The sequence below is a fragment of the Asterias amurensis genome, chromosome 1 (genome assembly GCF_032118995.1).
Source record: "Asterias amurensis chromosome 1, ASM3211899v1".
Taxonomy (NCBI): domain Eukaryota; kingdom Metazoa; phylum Echinodermata; class Asteroidea; order Forcipulatida; family Asteriidae; genus Asterias; species Asterias amurensis.
The window spans coordinates 506,325-530,722 of NC_092648.1; the positions used below are offsets into that span (position 1 = coordinate 506,325).

At 38.5% G+C, this 24,398-nt stretch overlaps 2 long non-coding RNA genes across 2 annotated transcripts; both read left to right on the forward strand.

Annotated features, from left to right (window-relative positions):
• Positions 1 to 546: 546 nt before the first annotated feature.
• Positions 547 to 13,072, forward strand: LOC139940132 (uncharacterized). The gene is made up of 5 exons (XR_011786390.1): positions 547 to 636; positions 10,975 to 11,072; positions 11,604 to 11,678; positions 12,052 to 12,150; positions 12,989 to 13,072. It is a non-coding gene; the product is annotated as an uncharacterized lncRNA (long non-coding RNA).
• A 2,087-nt stretch (positions 13,073 to 15,159) lies between these two features.
• Positions 15,160 to 24,078, forward strand: LOC139940130 (uncharacterized). Its single transcript, XR_011786389.1, has 6 exons — positions 15,160 to 15,241; positions 18,166 to 18,231; positions 18,914 to 18,996; positions 19,695 to 19,791; positions 20,775 to 20,866; positions 22,128 to 24,078. It is a non-coding gene; the product is annotated as an uncharacterized lncRNA (long non-coding RNA).
• The last annotated feature ends 320 nt before the right edge of the window (positions 24,079 to 24,398 follow it).

A 24,398-nucleotide genomic window follows, 5' to 3' on the forward strand; every position in this document is an offset into this window, starting at 1 on the left:
GACCTTTGAACGTTTGGCGGAAAACAGATAAAGAAATCCCAAAGCCCCCATTCCACTTGTAAGATTTAAACATATATTATAAAGCTTTAATTTCTCCTTACCCCTTGTTAAAAACAGCCATCGCACCTTCCAGAAACGAATAAAATTTGTTAATTATCGGATGGGAAATATTGATTGACTTTTAAATTCTCCTTACCTTTACAAGAAACGTCTGTCGTATTCTTTACGTGTCGTCCATTTATCTTCAGGGGACATTGTTCTTCTATTAAACAATCCATATCCCGCTGGTTAAAACACTGATTGATAATTAATAAATAAGTGCAGTACATGCAAGTAGAAATCTTAGATCATCCCCATTAAAACTAAATGGTGTCGTCCTGTAAAAGCTCCGCCCATTTACTGCCTTGTTTGGTGATGTGCCAATGAAAAGTTTCGGCTTTTGTTATGCAAATGAGAACGGGTGGCGTGACCTAAGGCCATGGGCTGGGTTTTTTTCTGCTTCTAGCTTCTTGCCGTGCGTGAAACTTGAACTTTCTAGAAACAATGCCTGGCATCAAAAAGTGTCCATCACTTTGCTAAAGAAATGTGTGTGTTTTTTATCGCAATTCCGAGAGTAACTACTGGAAAAGTGCGACGGTAAGTTGAGAATTTCCTTGTCTTATGAACTAAAGTGTACAAAAGTATTTTTATTCGCATAGAAGGAGGAGTTTGGAAAGTTTTCTTCCCAAAAAGTGACAGGTTTGAGACGCATTAGTTTATGCGTTGTTCAGTCCAGAGGCAGCCAACATTTTTATTGAAAATTGCGGGTGCGAATTACCAAACAGGAATTCATTTGTCTCATTATTTTGTTAAAAGAAATTACTGTAAATCTTTTTAAAGGTTTAGAGCACGACCTTGCGCGCCTGCTGCGCGAAAACTGTAAAATTGTTTGTGTTCTCTGTGTTGTTGGGTCCATGTACCATGACGTACGCGGCATGTGCAGCGTCGTCAGAATCTCAATTTAATCTTTCCTCATGTTTCATGGTTCGTCGCAATAGTCAAGAAAAACAACAAAGTTACGGGTTGTAACAACCCGCCAAACAATTCCCTTTCCTCTTGGACTTTAGCTGACTAAAAATTATCCTTTGGTAGTAGAAGAAATATTTTTTTTTAATACATTAAACATTTGCTCCAAGAGTATTCGAATACGCAAAGAAGTACATTGCCGTTTGCTCAATTTGGTACTTTCACAAATGCGCCCTCTTTTGGCTAAAATATCTGAAATAATTACCGTTTTTCATATGGTTTAGTGAAGTTAAAATTTTAATTTCTGACGAGAAAAGGTATCAATTGTGTATCAGATACCAATACCATTGTACATTGGCTGAACTTGGTCCAATTTAGAGTACATAAGCACATCTATTTGAATAAACTGTCAAATTTGGATAAGTAAACCAAAATAGATGGCAAATTCAGACCCACTTCTAGCTGGGGCTCCGCAATGAAGAAAGAAGATTTTCTGAAACATTTGATGTTGGTTGTCTTTTTTTTTTGGTGCTAAAGTTAATGTGCAATGCTTTGTAAAATGGCTCGTACCCAGTGGCGTAACTAGACATTTTCATTTGGTGGGGCAAGTGGGGGCAAAGATTAAATTTGGGGGGGGGGGGGGGCCAAAGAAGTGCAAGATTATTTTTAAATATGTTAACTGATATATAGTTGATACACACCAATGCAGTTCTAAAACAGTCTATAGTCAGCATGTAACAAAAGATTGCGAAAACAACAAAATCTTAGAGAACATGTCATTTTGTATAAGATAAAACTTTTTGACTGTATAAAAGGATTAAATTACCAACTGTGGTCAACAAGTACCAATTTAGAGTTGTACACGGTATTCTCAACTAGACTTTGTGGGTGTGTAAATACCCAAAACATAATAATATTAGGCCAAGTAAAAATAGAAAAATAGAAATGTTTAGCGTCCCCGCCCGCTTCCTTTTTACAGGACACCTCTTTTTTTTCTTAAGTTTTTTTATGCATATTTTTTTTTTCTTTTTTTTTTTGAAAAAGGGTTATTTTAAATGATCTCAGCAAAAAAAAAAAAAAAATCTGAATGTCTTGTCTGAATGCCTTGACCAACTGTTTCATTAATGTTTTGTGTATTTCAGCAGCAGAAAAAAAACAGTTGATATTTGACATTCATGGCGACCATCTTGAAATAAAAAATTAAAAAGCCCCTCCTCCTTCCTTATTTTTGAGAAACCCAGACACTAAACATGTTTCTTTTTTTACTCGGCCTTATTGTAACAAGTGTAAGCCAAAAACACAGGATCGAAATTGTGGGTGTTTAATAATCACATTTTAGTTACGAAACGGATATTTAAAAATAATAGGCCTACCTCTCAATTGCACCGCTTGCTTCAAAGGAGAAGAAATGGTCTAAGCAACCTTTTTCGCTGGCCATTTTTGTGCTGTAGTAAATTTCTCTGTAGTGCATCTGACCATGGAGGTAGAAATTTCTACCTCCATGATCTGACTTTGTGTTTGCGGAGCTATTGGTCTGCGTTCAGACCACCACGTATTTAACAGAACTTTGTCACATCCTGCACTCTCTGTAACCGCAAAACCACAACAAACATTTACCGCCAATACGATCGCGCGCGTTTCCACGCATCTTTCATGTTATAGTCCACATAGGGCCCACTGATAATGAATATAAGTTTTCCGTTTTACGACAGCATTTTATGCAGCCTTAAACGATTTATATATAAGGCCTATAAGAATATACTTATCTCTGATTTCATATGGGGGGGCAAGAGGGGGGCAAGGGTTCTGAGCGGGGGGGCCGGCGCCCCCCCTGCCCCCCCTCTGGTTACGCCACTGCTCGTACCCATGAACTTCTGTAATCTTTTTGTTCAGTCATGCTTTATTTTGGAAGGAGTACGCTGCAGGAGGCCAACATGGCATTTTTTGGTCGAAGTAGCAATCCCGATAACAAATCGTTTATGTACAAAAAAGGCATTTTCCCTTTTTATTCTTTTTTTTTTCAGGGAGTGGGGGCACTGGAAATTTGTGCAAACCATTAATCTTATTATACAACCAAATTTGTCTGGTTGCAACATTTTTTTTGTCAAGCAGATTTGCTAAGTATTCAAGCAATTGTTGCGAGATGCAAAGTCTTTTGCCAACAAGATTTACTAAACGTGTAATTTTCATAATTTCATAAAGCACAAAAACTCGCTCAGCACAGAAGGGTATTGCTTGGAAGAAACAGGTTACCAGGCAAAATTACATTAAAGTCACCTGGAAGTGGTATTTTGTCAAAATAAAGCTTTTGTCACTAAAATATGTGTTTTGATGAGTGGAATATGAATAAACAACTAACTAAGGTTTACATAAATTAGTTTCCATGTTATTTACAAATTAGAAAAAAAGCCCGACCCGAGCGGGCGCTGTTTGTGACGTCAATCGAGGCGGGATGAATCGCATGCAGTGCCAACACAGCATAGTGACGCTTGGCGCAAGCTAAAAACATGCCCTCAAAGTTGAAACAATTCCTGATTTTTTCACGTTAGGCAAATGCTCCTTTAGGTTCGTTACGTCTTTCAGGTACCTTCTTCGACTTCCCCACTAGCTGGAAAAATTATTGGGATGGCGTCATGTTTTAGAAAAGAACTTTTCTCTTCATGTCAAAATGTGTAGTGTATTCCGGATTCTCGAAGCACGACGGCTCGAAGTGTTTGCCGCACAGCGCTGGAAAAGACGTCGGACCGGACAACTTGGCAAACTGACACCATCTTTAGTTGTTTTGCTGCATCCAGCAGCAATACATCTGGTTGACATTGCCGGAAAAATGCAAGAAAAAAACTTTTTAAAGCGTACATGTACAAACCCACGTCCAGGACTTGAATGTACTTGCACATACGTGTGTTCGATGTTCGATCGAGGCAAAGTCTTCCTCGATTGACGTCACAAAAGGGGTAGGCGGAGTCACCCTCACACAACTTTATTTAAAGGCACCTGGAAATAGGATTTTTTTTCTTTTAAACATAAGAGTATATGTTTATTAACAATAAAACAATTTTTTGCGTAATTGTTTGTCACGATTTATATGTTAAAAAAATTAATTAAGTGCTTGGGGGTTGACTCCGCCTACCCCTTTTGTGACGTAGGAAAAGGAAGACTTTGCCTCGATGCGTAGATAAACATACGTGCAAAAGTACATGTAATTCTAAGACGTAAGTTTGTACGCTGCGAAAAATTTTTTTTTCTGGCATTTTTTCGGCAATGCCGACCAGGTGTATTGCTGCTGGATGCAGCAAAACAACTAAAGATGGGGTCAGTCTTCATCTGTTTCCTGCAGATCCCAAGTATAGGCGGTTGTGGGCTGCGAAAGTCAGATTATCTAGAGCAAAGTGGTCCGGTCCGACGTCTTTTTCAGCGCTATGCAGCGAACACTTCGAGCCGTCGTGCTTCGAATCCGGGATACACCACTCATTTGACATGACGAGAAGAGCCATTCTTAAACACGACGCCGTCCCAACAATTTTTCCAGCTAGTGGGAAATCGAAGAAGGTATCTGAAAGACGTAATGTACGGGGGCCTGACTACAAATTTTCTCTTCAAATATCGCGCCTTGAATTACGTCACGAACAGCGCCCTCTCGGGTCGGGGCCTACTCGTAAATTTGTAAATACAATCAAAACTAATATTTATAAACCTTAGTTAACTTTTTATTCACATTCCTCTCGTTAAAACACATATTTTAGTGACAAAAGCTTTATTTAAAAAAAATACCACTTCCAGGTGACTTTAATTTGTTAAACATATAAATCGTCAAAAACAATAACTCAAAAAATTATTTTAATGTTCAGGAACATATACTCTAATGTTTGAAGGAAAAAAAATCTAATTCCAGGTGCCTTTAAGTTTGTAGTCCGACCCAATTTTTGCTTAGCAAACAAATTTGTCAAGCATGTTTTTTTGCTTCACAGCTACATGAAATTGGGCCCTTGTTGCAAACTAAATATTTGCTAAACAGATTTGCTAAGTATTCAAGCCATTGTTGCTAGATGCAAACTGGCTTTTGCAAAACAGATTTGCTATAGCGTGCAGAATTTTGCAGAGCAGATATGTGCTAAGCATACGAATAAATTTTTGCAAAGCAGATTTGCTAAGAATTCAAGCCATTGTTTCTAGATGCAAACTTGTGTTTTTGCCAATTGCTAAGCACGTAGGCCAAGTCATTGTTGTCGGTTCAAACCTAATTTTGCAGAGCAGATACATGCTAAGCGTGCAAGCTATTCTCAGTTGTTGCAAACAAAAAATTCAGCTGATTTGCTAATCATGCAGGCCGTTATTACTGGTTAAAAAATAACTTTAGCTAAGCAGATTTGCTAAGCTAGTGTTCAAGCAATTTGCTAGATGCAAACTTGTTGTTGCCAATCAGGTTTATTAACTGTGTAGTAATTCTTGTTAGCTTGAATACTTAGCATTTGTTTGCAACCAGGGCCCAATTTCATGAAGCTGTTTTAAAAGCATGCAGAAATAAACTGCTTTATAGATTTCTTTGCTAAGCGAAAATTGAGTCGGGCACCAGCCACAACAATACAAACTTAATGTAACTTGGGCTGTAACCTGTTTCTTTTTAGCATACCATTCTGTGCTTAGCGAGTTGTTATGCTTACTGGCTTTATGAAATGCTGCGCTGTCAGAATGGCTTGCAAATCTGCTAAGCAAAAATGTGTTTGAAACCAGTAAGAATGGCTCGTATGCTAAGCACATCTACTCTGTAAAATTTGGTTTGCAACCAATAAGAATAGATTATGCGCTTAGCAAATCCGTTTGTTGTTAAGCAGAAAAACATTTCAAAGCAAAAATTGAGTCGGGCACCATCCACAACAAATCAAAACTTAATTTAACTTTGGCTGGTAATGTATTTTTTTAAGCAATACTATTCTGTGCTTAGCGAGTTTTTGTGCTTACAGTCTTTATAAAATTGGGCACTGTAAGAATGGCTTGCGCACTAAGCAAAAAATTTCTTTGCTAAGCAAAAATTGAGTCGGGCATCATGCCACAACAAAACAAAACTTAATTTCACTTTGGCTGGTAATAAATTTTTTAAGCAATACAATTCTGTGCTTAGCGAGTTTTGTGCTTACAGTCTTCATGAAATTGGGCGTTGTAAGAATGGCTTGCGCACTAAGCAACAATTTTTTTTGCTAAGCAAAAATTGAGTCGGGCATCATGCCACAACAAAACTAACTTAATGTAACTTTGGCTGGTAACGTGTATTTTCTAAGCAATACTATCCTGTGCGCAGTGAGTTTTTGTGCTGACAACCTTCATTAAAGTGGGCGCTGTGTTCAAACAGACTTGCTAAGCGTGCAAGCCACTGTTTGCAAACAAATGTTTCCAGAATAAACATGCTAGGGGAGAGCAGATTTGATTTTGAAAGCTTGTTGTCTCGTTTATAAAGTCCTGGTTTTGAAAGGGCAGACCTACAATCAGGAATTTATGTTATATATTCATTTATTATTATTATGAGTTAATTTTTTTATGTTTTCCTTTTTTGGCGGGGGGGGGGGGGGTCACAAATCAGTCCTTCGCTTATAGAAATAGAGGGAGCTCTTTTAATCGCGCTCCTGAGAATACTCAGGAGCTCAATTTGAGCTCCTAAAAAATCACTCTTCTTAGATTGTCAAGGAGCTCAATTTGTTTGATACCATACTCAGTTTATGATTACTAAAATGGTTAGGTCGGATCGGACTCGGACGTACACAAATAAAATTTACAGACAATATAAAATAAAACAACCCCGATACCACTCCCGTGTGACAAAATACCGCACGATTTTAAGATTTTATGTTTATTGTTTCCTTTTTCTAAAATGTTTTCACATTTGATATAAAGCATTAGAAAATACACATTTTCTTACGAGAAAATACGTCGCTGATCCATGGTTGATCTAGTAGTAGTTCTAGTGTGTATTACACGGACGACGTATACAGCAGCGTGTGTGTGTACGTACCTACGTACGTGTAGTAATGTACCCGTCTGCGAGTTCCTAAAGCTAGCAATCTGTTAATTGCGCTGCTCAATCTCGAGATTGCACAACAGATGTTGATTGAGCTACGTACGCTGACGGTATGCGCTTCGCCCTCACATTTGCGCCGCCTGGAAATGCGCTAAAACTCCCACGTGACACGTCGAGTCTTGTCTCAATGCGTTTATTGCTGGTTGGTGTAGATTTTACCAATAGAGGGCGCTTAATATCACGCTAGTGCATCGTTCCAAAGCGACCTCTAGCGTTCAATGTTTCTTTTATTTATTGTCGCACGCAAAGTAACAACGACTGGTGTGAAATCTGCTTTTGTGTTATAAATAAAATACACCGTAATGATCGCGGAGGAGCGCTGTCGATCGCGCACCTGAAAACAGCCCCAGGAGCGCGGTAGGAGCGCGAGCGCGATTGCGCTCCTCAAAAACGAAGGTCTGCACAAATATAAGAAAATCACATAGGGATTTGTACATTTGATCAATTTTTGCAATTTTTTCTTTTTGGGAATTGTTTTCCTTTTTTGTTTACAACTTTGGTGCCTGGACTTCATTCTATTCTTTTATCTTAAAGATAATCTTATTTTTTATACCTAAAAATTGTTTTAAAAATACTTGCAAAAAGCCAAAGTTCGAGCAGCGACCATTTGTCAACAAATGTTCCGTGGTAACCTAGGCATATATTACATGCCGAGTACCAGTCAAAATTGACCATTGGTCGACAATAGTCAACTATCGAACAGTCACCAAGATAAAAAGACTTAAGCAATAATGATGATGCAAATGGGCAAATTAAAATTTTGAGAAAAGTTTATTAGCAAAATCGTCAAACCCATGGTTCGTAGTAACCCTCTGGTCTATGACAGATCCACCATCAATAAAATTATTTAAAAAAAGTGGTGTGTCATTGCCGAGCCGATAAGGGCACCGGACTCATGCTCTGGTGTTTCTTTTCAGCAGAGTGTACGAGAGCCCTGACACTTGTGACCTTAAGCCAGACACTTGACCATTATAGCTGCATCCTTCAGATGGACCAAAGCTGTATGTCCCGCATGTTGTGTATTGCATTATAAAAGAACCCAGTGTACTTATCATAAAGAGAATGGGCTCGCCCCTGTGTTCATATTGCGCAGCATATTGCTCCACAGAACCTTGTAAACCGTGACCACGGTGCTATAAAGAATAGGTTTCACACTTAAAAGCGTAGCTCCCCATACCTTGCAGTAAATAATACTGAGTGCTTTAATACGCCCCTGGGCGTGTGATAAAGAGCTATGTAAAATAATAAATTATGGGTTTCTGATATAAAAAGACTAACTTACGAGTTTGCAGTTTAATGCGTTGCCTTGCTGTCCATCACTGGGCAAGTCACATAATAATGTTAGCCTCAATGCTTCCAAGTTTATCCCAGTATTGCACTACTTAGCTTCCACTGCATGCTTACTGAGCAAATGGAATGTTTCATTGAGCCAATTGCCCCAACAGTTTCAAGAGAGAAGTGAGACCAATGCATGTAGTGTCAACAAATCAGGGGCCAATTTCATAAGGCCTGTAGCAGAAAACTCTTGCTTGACAGAGACTGGATACCAGCCAAAATTCTATAAAGTCTACATTGTAGCAACTGGTGCCCTACTCATTTTTTGCTCAGCAAAGTTGCTTAGAATTTTATTTTTGCTGAACAGCTTGATGAAATTGAACCCATGCATGCAGCTGATGACTGGGTGTTTACTTGTCAAACCACATTCACTCTCCTGGCCCACTCAATTACATTTCACTACACACTCACATAAAGGCCACAACTAATTCCAGACATTCATGGCTATTCTTACCTTTGGGGCTGATGTATTCTATTGATTGACTGATTGATTTATTTGATTTATTGCTATTTATTTACAAGTATACACTTAAAAATTGCCTAGGTTCTCCTGTTTAAAAAAACAAAACATAAAAATATTGTTTAAAATTAAGGAATGTTTCAATTCAATTCAATATTCACACCATGTTTGCATGTCTGTAGACATATTTATGCAAAACTTGTGGAAAGTGCACATTTGTATTAATGCAAACTTACTTGCAATTGGGCTGATGCAGTGATTATTTTTTATTAAGGGAATAAAGGGTAGCGACGAGTTCTTCAGCTCTGTTTAAAGCCAACAGGGTCGACGGCCGAGTGATAAAGGCCCAAGCCTTTATCGCACGGCAACGACCTTGCATGGTCTTAAACGGACGTTTAAAAAATGTAAAAAAAACCACAATTATAGACACTTTAACAATTGAAAATTCAAAGTTTTAAATAAGGGAATCAATGTGTGGTGAAGAGGTTTTCAACTAGTGGTTTAATCCCAACGAGGCCTGGTTCTTGATAATTTTACCGAGACGAAGTCGAGGTAAACTATAAAGAACCAGGCCTCGGCGGGTTTAAACCACTAGTTGAAAACCGATTCAACACACTTTGATTCCCATTCATAAATACCTTTTCGGTCAAAAACATCATCACTTTTTGGTCAAAAAGTAAAATAAATGCAAAAATTATAATTGTTAAATGATTTCTTTCAACACAACACCCCTCCAGCTATGAAATGGTAAAGCCGTCTGCTGCCCTCGGGTAAACAACTCCTTATAAGGGAAAGCTGTGCGCGTATCGCGTGATGTGGCACAACTTTTCAGCCGTTGCTCTCGACCAATAGGAATGAAGAAACTGTCTTATAAGAACAGGTTATTATACCACAAGGTCGCGTGTCACGCCCATGAATTAACACGTTTTACGGGTCATAAACAAAGGTTTATACACAACCACGTGACGCGCTCTACACCAATAGGAATAGCGAAACTGTCTGAGGTATTTATGAATAATTTTTGTCAAAAACTTTCTGAAGAGTCTGTTTGATGCACGTGGGTTGTGTGCACGCACGCGCGCTTAGGCTACACGCAGGAAGCGCGGTTAACACGCGGAAGCCAGTTGGTTATAAACACTCTTTTCATTATCAAAGGTTTATACACCCCCACGTGATGCGCTCTTTACCAATACTCTCTTTATGTAATAGAGTGAAAAAGCTCTCTTTGAATTGCCATATGAAGGACAACTCTTTTTTTGAGTGGTCTTCCATCCTTTTAGATTGAAGTTTGCATCTTTTTGAGTGATTTTTTACTCTGTTCTGGAGTGAAACCCCCTCTAACAGAGTGAAATAATCACCACTCTTTTTGAAGAGCCATATAAGGGACTCTTTTACATTTAGAGAGTAGGAATAGCAAAACTGTCTGAGGTATTTATGAACAAGGGAATCAATGTGTGGTGAAGAGGTTTTCAACTAGTGGTTTAATCCCAACAAGGCTTGGTTCTTGATAATTTGGTTCAAATAATTTTGTAAAAAACTCTTTTTTTGTAAACAAATTTGAAAAACCTTATCATTTTGGGCTATAAGTTGTGTCAACCCAATTACACTTGGTGATAATTTCGGCCACACCCACAAAATACAGTTAATGTTTATATTACAAAAACTATGTAGCCTTAAGTTTTAAATGTCATGTTTACATAATTGTATTACAGCGGGCTGATTTGTTTCACTGTACATTTAACAGTTAATCACATTGATGAGGCACTGGGTTATTCTAGATTGGTTCTTTAAACATTAATTCAAATAATGCAATTTTTGATAAAGACATATTTACATCCTTGGTTGCTCAGATACAACAGTTCTTGTGCAATCTTTTGAAAATGTGAAAAGAACCAATTGTTTCCAAGCTAATAAAGGTTCTGCGCTCTCCTCAGCATTGATCAAGGCTGTTTTGGAAAGTAAGCCAAAAATGTCTTTGTTTTATAAGCTATAACATGTTTTATAGATTATAAAAAAAAAAATGGTTGTTTGGGCTACAACAAAATTATTGTCTGAAATATTTGTTTCTAACCATAGGTTTGTTGTTTTGTTTTCGTTCCTGCAGCTCCAGTCTTCAAAACATCAACATGTCAACAATTGAATGTCTGTGACCCACATATCATCATAAAACCTGGCATAAAGATCTACCTTCTCTGTAAACAGGTATGTTGCAACACTTACAGTCCCAATTCCTTCTTCCATATCCAAAGTGAAGGATTCAGACTGACTTGGGCCAGTAGGCTCAAATGAAAAGTGCACTTTTAATGATTAAAACTTTAAACTAAATCCATGCCATAAAACAGAACTTTGTAAAAACAACTCTAGAACTTTGCCCCTCCACCTTCCCAATGATAGGGTTAAGTGAAACTTGTTTGAGGGAAGAATCATTATGACTGAAACCAAGCCTACAAAGTTCATCACTGGACTTAAAATGTTGGTTTGTTTTAACTGATGATAAATTTCACACCAACACAAAAACCTCAAGCAAACTGTTAAAGGAATTTGACCCCACCCCCACCCCCCCCCCCCCATCTCCAATTACTGTTGCTTAAAATAATCTTGATTTGCACAAGTTCCTCTGATTATTTTTTTCAAATTGTTGGTGTTCTGCAAGTAAATTTGATACTAATTCTAAGCTGAAAGCATTTCATTTAAAAGTAAACATTTGAGGTCAACTGTTTCTTTTTTTCACAGGAAGGCTTGCCATCTTCAAAGATGTCTACACTTCAACTGGCCTGTGATTAAGGAACTGCTCTTTTTGATAAAAAGGTAAATTTGCGAAAAAGCAAATTAGTAAAACTTGCTCCTTAACAGAACTCGTATTTAAGCCTGATGTAAACATTACACAAAATCATTTAATGGGAAGCAAGTTTACATAATGCAAATGTTTTCAATTGTTTTGGGTGTAGCAAAGAAAAGTTGACTAGAGTGGGATTTGAACCAACTACCTCCAGGTTAGCGTGCAAGCGCGCTACTCTACCAACTGAACTTTACTAGCCTGAGGATGGGGGCCTCCCTATTTTGTTGTCATCTTTGTTTGGTGTGCAAGTAAGAACCCATACAACCATATGACTTTGAATTGGCTACAAATAATTTATTTGTTTTTAACAAAAAGAAGTGTGTTTGTTTTGTTTGCCTGCAGCTCCAGTCTCCGAAAACATCTACATGTCAACAATTAAATGTGTGAGACCTGCTTATCATCATACAGCCTGGTATCCAGAACTACCTTCTCTGTAAACAGGTAAATTGAAATGCTACAATCTCAATTCCTTCCTCAGTATCCAAAGTGAATGATTCAGAAAGACTTAGGGCCAGTAGGCGCAAATGACATTTGCCTAACACAGGGTCTCAATCCAATCTTATCAAGTACGACCAATTTGGACTAGAGTGATATCGAAGAAGGGGACATGGAAAGGTTGAGGCCACATGGTGGCAGAAATTGTTATAATTACTGCTTTTTTTACACCAGATCTTTAAAGAGAAAAACATTTTATTTTTCCAATAGTGGTCAACTACCAAAAGTGCCCTTTTAATGTAAATATTGGAAACTATATACATGTCTGCATACAGACCTTGATACATGTACAATTGAGGCAAGTTTCTTGAACACAAATCTAGAACTTTTGAAAATCCACCCTTCCCTGTAAGTCTGAAAGGGCCCTTATAGGGTTATGTGAAACTTGTTTGAGAGAAGTATCAGTTTGATCCCAATCAACACACTCACAACATCATTTGATAAAAATTTATAAAACAAACTTACAATCAAGCTTCAACAAGAAAGCGTTTTGTTTTAAAGTTTCGAATAATTGAGCTTTTAATGCCTTCGCTGTGATGATCATATCAGTTAGGGTTAGGTCTGATGTGTTGTAATCAAAACACACTGAAAACAACAACTGTTTCTGAGCAAGGCTTTAACATCAAAATTGTTAAATAGTTAAATGAATATAACTAGATATAGCAAAGCATCATGTATATCCATATCAACCTCATCCTCAGAGCCTTGTTTGATTATGACAAGACAAAAGATGAGCGGACTACCCAGTCAAGGATTAAGCTTTAGTCATGGTGATATCTTACAGGTAACCAATGCTAGCGGTGATGAATGGAGGCAAGCGAGACAAGTCCCTCATTCTGGAGTGGGAAGATGGGTGTCATTCCCAGTTAAAGGAGGTAACAAATTAAAGAAGTCAAACTCTTCATTACAAATAGTTTGTACACGCCGAGTCTCACATTGACCATCGTCAGTATTCAACTTTACTAAGTCGCTTCTCAGTTATGCACAGTGCACGTGCAACGTGACTTTTATGCACGATTGCTCAAGTTTATGAGTGCTTGACACAACGCTTTTTCAATGGTGTACATGCCGCAAAACACTCGCCACATTCGATCAAAATATTAGCCAGGTAGAGGAAGACACTGAGGTGGTGGCCAACTGAAGTTTTCGATATAGAGGTTTGTAATTTGGTGTTTTTCTTTTGTTAAAAACTGCTAAATTATGGGTTTTCCGCAGCACGCTTGACACACGGCACACGTACACATACACTGTATAGCTTGACTATCGATATATGATGACAACGCTAAAAAGTTTGTAAAACGAACCATTGCTGCACAGGGATAGGTTGTTCGGTAATAATAAACATGCATGGTTGGACTGAAAAGAGTGCTAATATATAAGACTGTCACATACAACACCCCAGCCAATGAATTTGATTTAAATATTTTAATAAAAAAATGATAATAATAACAATGAAGCGGATTTATGCACGCCCTCCGGAATAATACATCAAGTCAAACGCCCCCACACGCAGAGTGGAACAGGTCCATTTTGCGTATACCACATGCAAAGGTCATGCAAGTTGCAGAGCCAACTTAAGCGTGTGGTACCTGTACTTAAACTTCGGTTAGCGGGTGTATTAGTTTAACGAAATCAGTAAACAAAGGTGGCACCATCTTCCTTGTGATCTGAAGTACCTGGTACTTGTGTAGCAAAAAATCACTGGTGCTCGGGAAGGACAGGGCGGTTGTTTATACACAACGCCTCGGGGGCATGCTCTCATTACTTACAATGTAACACGGGTCATGAAGTGACATGAACTTGAAATTTGATTACAGCTGGTGGATTCTTTCAAGATATGAACATCAAAATACCACGAAATGATTGACTAATAATGCCTTCAACAGATTATGAAGTAGCAAAAAATTTAAAATGTACATCTACTTTGCCAACTGCCGTATAGTTTGACCTCGTAGACGTTGTGCGCAACAATTTCGGGCCGGTAGTGATCGACATGTAATGCGCTATGCGTGAATGAGACTGAACTATTTGTAATGTCATTATTTCCTTCACAAATTAGTAATATTTACTCCTAAATAGAGCTCCAAGTTAGGCCTGATGCATACATTACACAAAATCAGGCCATACAACCATTAACTGCCGTGTAGCCAGGGATCACACCCAAGTTTATGATACAACCTGGGAAGTGGCAAGTTGTAAACCAATTATGGCAAACTGACTGGGTACAACTGCATTTTACTCAGGATTCATAAATAGCTCAGACAGTTTCGCTATTCGTATTGGTGGAGAGCGCGTCACGTGGGTGTATATAAACCTTTGTTTATGACCAGTAAAAAGTGTTGAAACATGGGCGTGACACAAGAGCTTGCACCTGTGCAAGACAGTTTCTTCTTTCCTATTGGTCGAGAGCAACGGCCAGGACAGTTGTGCCACATCACACGATACGTGCGACGCCCACAGCATTCCCTTATAAGGAGTTGTTTACCCGAGGGCAGCGGAGGGCGTTACCATTTCATAGCTGGAGGGGTGTTGTGTTGAAAGAAATCATTGAACAATTATAATTTTTGCACCTATTTTACCTCTTGACCAAAAAGTGTCGATGTTTTTTGACCGAAAAGGTATTTATGAATGGGAATCAAAGTGTGTTGAATCAGTTTTCAACTAGTGATTTAAACCCGCCGAGGCCTGGTTCTTGATAATTTACCTGGACTTCGTCTCAGTAAAATTATCAAGAACCAGGCCACGTTGGGTTTAAACCACTAGTTAAAAACCTCTTCACCACACATTGATTCCCTTATTGATGACAGCTGTTGAGTGCTTCAGGAAAAGTAGACAGTGAGCAAAATATGACGTTAAAAATACCTGTTTTCTTGTTCATAAAAGTTGATTTTTGTGGAGCTTGAAATATCTGTTTTAACAACAAGGTGTGTTTGTGTTGTTTTCTTGCCTGCAGCTCCAGTCTCAAAAACATCTACATGTCAACAAGTAAGAGACCCACTTATCATCTGATATCCAGAACTACAATCTCTGTAAACAGGTAAATTAAAATCCTACAATCTCAATTCCTTCTACAGTATCCGAAGTGAAGGATTCAGAAGGACTTGGGCCAGTAGGCTCAAATAACAGATGGTCCACATGAGAAAAAATTACATAAGGTTCAAATGTTGAAAGTCATTTCACAATCAAACAACGTATGTATGAGTAGGTGCTTTTTCTCTGTGTGGAGGCGTACATTTTCTCTGTGTGGGAGGACCGTATAGGGGATGTACCACGTACTTTGCGCGCATGTACACAACAATTGCAGTCTCCCACTTGTTTTGCGTCAAAGTCCGGCAAGGATTTTACAAAAGGTTTTAGGTACAGAAGGTATCTGTGGGTAATAGAGGCATTTGTTTTCATTTCTAAAGGTACGTTGTGATTATTTTCAACCACTTTTCGTAGATTTGTTTTCCTGTCGGGCGACAGTAAAGTTGAGAAAACTTGTGTGCACAACTTTACAAGTAAACAAACCTTCACTTGATACGCAAACAATGTTTTCAAATTGTTGTTGATATCTCTTATGTTTCCAACCTGAAAGTTTGAATTTGGTGAGTCGAACAAAACAACTGTGAAATTCATTCAAAGGATAACTTCATCCTCTACAAAATAAACTCAACTTGTAATACAAGAAAATAATCACACCGACAGTTATCCAATGATTTCTGGATACAGCCTGAAATCAATAGAATTTTCATGGTGCAGAAAGGAGCGTGTGACGTTATGTTTAATATTGCATGCCTGCTAAAGGGTTAAATGATAACTCTAAATTACAATAAAACCCTAACAGAAGGGGGGCACATGGTGCACTCTAGCATGTTTGTGCCTGTAGCTTTTTACTAGTATAGCTCTCAAAGTTTGAGGGTGTCAGACTCGACAATATAGAAATCGTGTAACTGAAAGACGAACACAAAATAACGTTCACTCAACACGAATTAAACTTCAAATATTCTTATTAAATAAATCTTAGGGGTATTTACAACATTTACAACATAATCAAGGTATAAACTGAAATGATGGCTTCCGGACTTTCGGGTCGCCAGTAACTATTGGTTGTTTAAGCTCACAACATCAAATAAACTTATAAATAATATGCTTTACAGAATGGTTCTTGTGCTCCTTCTCACATCAAGGTCTAATTATCGCACAACAGTTATAATAAATAAATCAATGTATAATCGTCTCTCTTTGTGCGTCACTTCTCAATTTGTAGGCGACGTAAAACAAATAAATACGGTACGAGTCGGGTTCTGCCAATCTGGCCCCAAGCCTTAAGTTTCACTAACTGGAACACTTAAGCTTTCATACAATTAACAATGTTCAAATAATTATTGTCGTTGAAAACCTTCACCGGCGGCGGACCTCCGTCTTGCGGGTGAATCCCAATTAGCGCCACACTCTGTGTCCCTGCCGTGGTCGTCCTTGCGATCCAGACTTGGGGTACGGTAAGAGGGGTAGCTGATTCCAGGGGTTAAATGGTCATCGATAAACGAAATTAACCAAACTGTCTAATACTGGGTTTTCCAAAAGCACATCAGATAAATACATTCTTGATACAACATAATTTCGTTAACCACTTCAAACACTTTCGTTGATGTTTTTCATCACGTCTAAACTTAAAAGTTTTTGAGGGAAATTCTCCCTATCACTGAAACTGTTTGCACAACAAATTAATTGACTAAATCATCAAACACTTGAATGATATTAATAAACCAGTTCACCATCGTAACCTTGTCAAACTTCGTATCCGTCCCGACATTTCCAAGTAAGTAATACACTTATCAAAACGTTAAAACTACTCAACTTACGGTAATTAATTATTAGAGAGGAGTCTTTGGCGTCGCACTGCTGTTGCTGTAGAGATTGGTCAACGTACACGAAGGTGGCTCTCAGCCATAACTTTGGCTGACCGGCCTTATACCGATACGGTGGCTGTATCCACTCGCCTGCTGGTTTGGTCGGCAACCCTAACTTTCACATTCAACACCTCCTCTCTCCTCAAGCTCACATTGCTTTCTAACTTTCACAACACATTCTCACACTCCACATTAACTTTCCTTTCTCCAACTGTTTCAATGCAAAAAAAAAAGGCATTTGCCAAAAAAAGGAAGGGGGGGTTCTTAATTACCATGACCATAGTTAACTAAGGGTGGCACGCAAAGTATGCCTACATAACATAGCTTAACAGGGCGTTTCCTGCGCAGTCGACGTGTATGACGTGACAGAAATGCAGCACTGCGCGAAATATTTACAAACCGCAGGTTTGGGGAATTTACACTATGTCAGATCGAGAAAAGTAACAATAAAACAATTAAAAACAAATTATCGACATTCGACTCAGACAGAGGGAATGTCAATTTGTGTGGGAAAAAATAAAAGAAAGGTTAAAAAAGAAAAGAAATGACAGACCAATGATTATGGTACCCTTTAATCATCAATTGAGCCTTATGATTGCACCCTCGGTCATCAAAGATAAACAGAGTGTGAATCTGTAGATAAAAGGAAGGGAAAGTTTTTTCCAATGGCGGTCATCTACAAAAAGTGCACAGAACTTGGTAAAATGTACAACTGTGGCAAGTTTGATAAAAATAGCTCTGAACTTTGGAAAGCTCAAAGGAGCCACTAAGGTTTCCCCTTCCCTGTAAGTCTGAAAGTGTCAAGTCCAAAATTGTTTGCCAAAGTGTCCAATGGCTTTAAAATGTTGGTTTATTTTCACTGATAATAAAGTTCACACAAACATTTTCAAGCGAACTGTTACAGGAATTCAATCTCCCCTTCCAATCACTGTTGCTTAAAATATTGTTGATCTGCTCAAGTTCCTCAGAATAGTTTTTCTAAATTATTTGTGTTCTGGAAGTATGTTTTATAAAAAATTTAAAGCAATGAAAGTAATTACTTGAAGTCTACTGTTTGTTTTTGTTACAGGAAGGCTTGCTATCTCCAAAGATGTCTAATAAACTGGACTGTGATTGAGGAACTATTAGTAAAAAGGTAGATTTGCAAAAAACCAAATTAGTAATATTTACTTCTAAAAAGAGATCAGAACTAAGCCTGATGCATACATTTCACAAAATGAATTAATAGAAGCAAGTTTACATGATGCAAAAAATCATCACACGTTGATTTTTAATTTCCTGGGGTTGAACAAAGAATAGAAAACTAGAGCGGGATTTGAACCAACAGCCTCCAGGTTAACGTGCTAGTGCTCTACTGTACCAACTACCTAGCCTGATGTTTAGGGTCTCCCTATTTTGTTGACATCTTTGTTTGGGAGTGCCAGTAAAAAACTATACAACCGTTAACTGCCGTGTAACCAGGGATCGCACCCAAGTTTATGATACAACCTGGGAAGCTACAGCCAGGGGATCACCTTGAGGGGATTTGAAATTTTTAGTTTTAAATATCAAGTTGTAAACCATGTGGCAAACTGACCGGGTACCATTGCAATCTACTCAGGATTGATGACACGTGTAGTGTTTCAGGAAAAGTGGAAAGAGAGCGAAATATTACTCTATATTTGTTTAGTTATTTATACCTGCTTTCATATTAATCTATATTTTTTAGTTATATTATACATGGTTGCCTGTTTTGATGTTAATATAAAATGATTTTCTAGGGCTAGAATTATTTGTTTAAAACAAAATGTGTACTATTTTTGTTTTCCTGCCTGCAGCTCTGGTCTCCAAATCTTCAACGTGTCAACAATTTAATGTCTGAGACCCACCTGGCATAAAGAACCTCATTCTCTGTAAACAGGTAATTTGAAACCCTACAATCCCAATTCCTTCTTCAGTATCCAAAGTGAAGGATTCAAAAGCATTTGGGCCAGTAGGCTCAAATGACAGTTGCTTATCACAGGGTCTCATTCCAATCTTATACAGTACAACCAATTTGGATTAGACTGGCATAGAATAAGAGGACATGGAGTGGTTGAGGCCCCATGGTTTCAGAAATTGTTAGCAATACTTGATCTTTTTGCATCACTTCCACCTTGAAATGATTTACTCTAAATTGCATTAAAACCCTAACATAAGAGGGGGTGGGCACATGGCACCCTCTACCATATTTGTGCTTGTAGCTTTAATTAGTATTTCCCTCAAAGTGAGAGGGAAAGTCAATCTGTGGGAAAACTTTGAAACAAAAATGTGACGGCCCCCCTTCCCTGTAAGTCAGAAAGGGTCCAGTCCCAGTATCAGTTTGACTAGAATCAAGCCTTCGACACTGAACTTTAAATATTGGTTTGTTTAAACTGATAATAAGTTCACATCAACACAAAAACCACACGCAAACTGTAGCAGGAATGTTACCTCCCCCTCCAATCACTGTTGCTCAAAATAATCTTGATCAGAGTTTCTCAGTCTTACTTAATTGTTGTGCTCTGGAAGTATTTTTTATAAAAAAATGGAAAGCAATGAAAGTAATTATTTGAAGTATACTGTTTGTTTTTGTGACAGGAAGGCTTGCCATCTTCAAAGATGTCCACACTTCAACAAGTAGATGTCTAATAAACTGGACTGTGATTAAGGAACAACACTCTTTAGTCAAATTAAGGTAAACTTGCTAAAGAGCAAAAAAGTATAAAGGATTTGAGGCATTGCATGGTGAGGTATCAATGTATATTTGGTTTGCGGTAACACCATGTGTGTGTCTACATGCCAGGTAGAATTGTTCTTAGAGAACTGTCTTGCTTTATTCTACTGCCGCAGAGATGATAATCGGAGGTTCGGGAGACTTCCCAAGTTCTGAAAAAAACTGTCCTGTTTTTTAACATTTACCAGTGCGGATGGTGAAGTAAATAGACTGGACTACTACTTTAGCTTGTAGGATCGTAATTAACTGTAGTGACGCGGATTAAGTTCTGAATTGGTCTCAACGTTTCGACTAGCTTGCTCATCAGTCTCCTGACAAGTAGACACACACATGGTGTTACCGCAAACCAAATATACAGCAAAAAAGTAGTCTTCTCTCCTGAATAGAGCTCTCAGTTAAGCCTTATGTAAACAATACACAAAATTAATTAATGGGAAACGAGTTGACGATGCAAACAATCATTAGGCATTGTTTTTTATTGTCTTTTGGGGATTTACCAAAGACAAATTTACAATAGCGGGATTTCAACCAAAGGCCACCAGGTTAATGTGCTAGCGTACTACTCCACCAACTGAACTATACTAGGCTGATGCTGGGGGTTGTCTGATTTTGTTGGTAGCTTTGTTTGGGGTGAAAGTAAGAAGCCATACAATCATTAACTTCCGTGTAGCCAGGGATTGCACCCAAGTTTATGATACAACCTGGGAAGCAGCAGCCAGGGAATCACCTTAAAGGGGATTTCAATTTTTTGTTTTAAATATCAAGTTGTAAACCACATGGCAAACTGACTGGGTACAATTGCAACCCACCTGGGTTGAGAAGAAAGGGAGAGAAATGTGATGTTAAACATACCTGTTTCCTTGTTTATACAAAATTACTTTTTGTGGAGCTTCAAAAATTTGTTTGAACAACAAGGTGTGTTTGTGTTGTTTTCCTGCCTGCAGCTCAAGTCTCAAGAACATCTACATGTCAACAAGTATGAGACCCACTTATCATCATACAGCCTGATATCCAGAACTACAATCTCTGTAAACAGGTAAATTAAAATCCTACAATCTCAATTCCTTCTACAGTATCCGAAGTGAAGGATTCAGAAGGACTTGGGCCAGTAGGCTCAAATGACAGTTACATATCACAGAGTCTCATTCCAATCTTATAAAGTACAACCAATTTGGAGTGGAGTGACATAGATGAAGAGAAATGGAAAGCTTTAGGCCACATGCTGGCAGAAATTGTTAATAATACTTGATCTTTTGCATCACGTCCACCTTGAATTGGCTTGCTTAAGGACACAAGTGTCACGGCTAGGGATTCGAAGTGATGGAAATTTTTTCTTTAAAAATGGAAATTTTTTCTTTAAAAAATGCGATAGACTTAACAGCGCCCCCAACAGTTGTCATTTAAAGCCATTATGCACTTTCGGTAAACAGTATTGTCCAAGTCCCACACTTGGTGTATCACAACTTATATATAAAATAACAAACCTGTGAAAATTTAGGCTCAATAGGTCCTCGGAGTCGGGAGAAAATAACGGGAAACTCCACTCCTGTTTTGCCGTGTCATGACATGTGTTTATAATAAATCCGTAATTCTTGCTATCGAGAATTGATATTGTTTTAATGTTTTCTCAAAAAGTAAAGCATTTCACGGAATAATATTTCAAGAGAAGTCTTTCACCATTACCTTCTGTAAACCCTGTAGATTATTTGTAAATTTTGTATTTGGTTTTTTTCTGTACCGAAAGTGTATAATGGCTTTAACTACCGAAGGTGCTGCTTTATGTTAATTATTTGAATCGATAAATGTACCTCCAATCCATTACATTCCTTTTTCATCTTGCAGAACTTGGTAAATTGATAATTGCGGGGAGTTTCATGAAAATAACTCTAGAACTCTGGAAATTACAAAGTTTGCCACTATGTGCCCCCCCCCACTCCCATGGAAATCTGAAAAACCCTTTCCTTTTAGGGTTAAGTGAAACTTTTTTGAGAGAAGAATCAATTTGACCGAAATCAGGCCTACAAACTCACAACTGAATTTTATAATGTTTTTTTTAAACTGATAATAAAGTTCACACCAGCACCAAAACTTTAAGCAACAATTTGGAAATTGACCTCCCCCTCCAATCACTATTGCTCATTTTGATTGATAACAGTCAATATAATCTTGATATGCACAAGTTTCTCAAAACAATTATTCCTGGGTTCCTTTTGCAAGACTTTTGATAAAAATTCTAAAGTGAAAGCAATTGATTTAAAAGTAAACAATTTGAAGTCTACTGTTTGTTTTTATTACAGGCAGGATTACCATCTCTAGAGAAGTCTACAAGTCAACAAGTAATAATCGATTTGATGCCAATACTTTGAGCAACAAATCGTTTATTGCCATCAAGACAGTATGGTTGGTTGCCCGGGGCATGGGGCATAGTTTGCTTGTGGTTGGATGTTGGTACAATTTAACTGCCGATGCGTCGTAGTTTTGACAACATGAGGGTGCTCCTAAACATATTTGTATCACTTCCAATGGTACATTCATTTTGCTGTTATTTAGAGTTACGCTTGCAATTTGTTTGAGTTTGTTGTTGTTGTTGTTTTGCTGTGTTCACACTTATTTGTTCAAAAATGTTGCAAACGAAGCGAAATAGACCAAAGCAGAAACGCGGCCCATCAGGGCATTCTGCTAGGGTGCATGCGAGTTCATCGGTGTCTGCTTCGGCCTAAACCTGAAACCTCTACTCCTGTTATCAATATGGAGCCTGCATCAGGACAGCGAGGGTCTATCACTGTGTTAGCCTCCCCACCAATCACTTCTGGAATGGGTGAGTTGTATTCTGCTTTTGACTTTGACTGGAACTGTCTCTCGTAAAAGGTAAATTCTTAAAACAAGCAAATTACTATCAAGTAAGGCCTAAACACATTACACAAAGTCAAGAAAAAGCTAAATTGTTTTTTCTTAGCAAGACAGCATGATTTGAACCAACAGCCTCTATCAGGTTAAAACACTGACAACTGAGCTATCTAGCTCTATGCTGACATTCTCCCTATTTTGTTTTTGGGTGCTATTTAAAAGCCATACAACTTTAAGCTGTGTAAAGCACACAGTTTACCATAATACAACCTGGGAAGCAAAAGCCAGGGGAACATCTTTAAGGATGCAACTTTTTAATTTCAAATATCAAGTTATAAACGTATGGTGAATAATAATAATTTTGGGTTGAACAAAGAAAATGATTTAGTTCTGGCGCAAGAAACATCTCCAAGTGATTTTGCGAATTTAAACTGTTTGGCATCCATAAAATGTCTTATCTGTTAACTTGATCTTTCAGAGCCAGAGATGCAGCCAATTGTTCGCCAAAATCAAGTGCAGAGGGAATTACCTCTACTCTACGGATATCGCTGAGGGCTACACAGTAAAAAGGAGAGCATTGCAATTGCAAACATTAGCATCTAGTCTTTAGGACACCTTAGCTGTTTTGTATTTTTGAAGTGATATTAATGAACAACCCAGTAATTTTTCTTCAATTGTGTAAAATATTTCATTTTGTAACGATATAGTTAACATTTCTGTAAATAAGTGCACCATTTCAAGCAAGCACATATTATGCGTTTTTACGCGCTACTTGGCGATCTTAGGACCTTGGTGGTGTGGCACTAACCCTAACCATAACCTTAACCCTAACCCTAACCTTAACCCTAATCCTAACTAATTGTTTGGAATCCGGAAGTACAAAGCATGGGAAATTCCAGACTTATTGCGAAAAGGGACTTGGACACATGCACGTGGCATGTGGGGTCTTAGCCCGGCCGGTTGTTTCACATCTGGTGGTTGATCTTAAAGGTGCACTCCGGTGTTATCACAAACTATGGTTGACCAAACGGGTTAGTTCCTAGTCTTGGCCATGTGACTAGGGACCGCGTTCGGGAGTAGGGGGTGCCCCCCTCAGACGGGGGCATGGACCTGGGCGCTCTTTAACTAGAGTATGAGGGACCTGATGATCTCCTGGGCGTGTTTTAGGGATGTCTTGGTACTAACCCTAACACTAACCCTAACCTTTACCCTAACCCTAACCCTTACCCTAACCCTAACCCTTACCCCATCCCTAACCCTAACCCTAACCCTTACCCTAACCCTAACACTAACCCTAACATTGTTTGGAATCCGGAAGTACAAAGCATGGGAAATTCCAGACTTATTGCGAAAAGGGACTTGGACACATGCACGTGGCATGTGGGGTCTTAGCCCGGCCGGTTGTTTCACATCTGGTGGTTGATCTTAAAGGTGCACTCCGGTGTTATCACAAACTATGGTTGATCAAACGGGTTAGTTCCTAGTCTTGGCCATGTGACTAGGGACCGCGTTCGGGAGTAGGGGGTGCCCCCCTCAGACGGGGGCATGGACCTGGGCGCTGATTTAATATAGTATGAGGGCCCTTATGATCTCCCGGGCGTGTCGGGGCTGGTATCCTGGGACCTGCACGTGGTGGCCCTGCTTTTAACTAGCCTTACCAGGATGATATAGCCAAAATTAAGAAGTAAATTAATGAAATTGCTTGAAATGGTGCATTTATA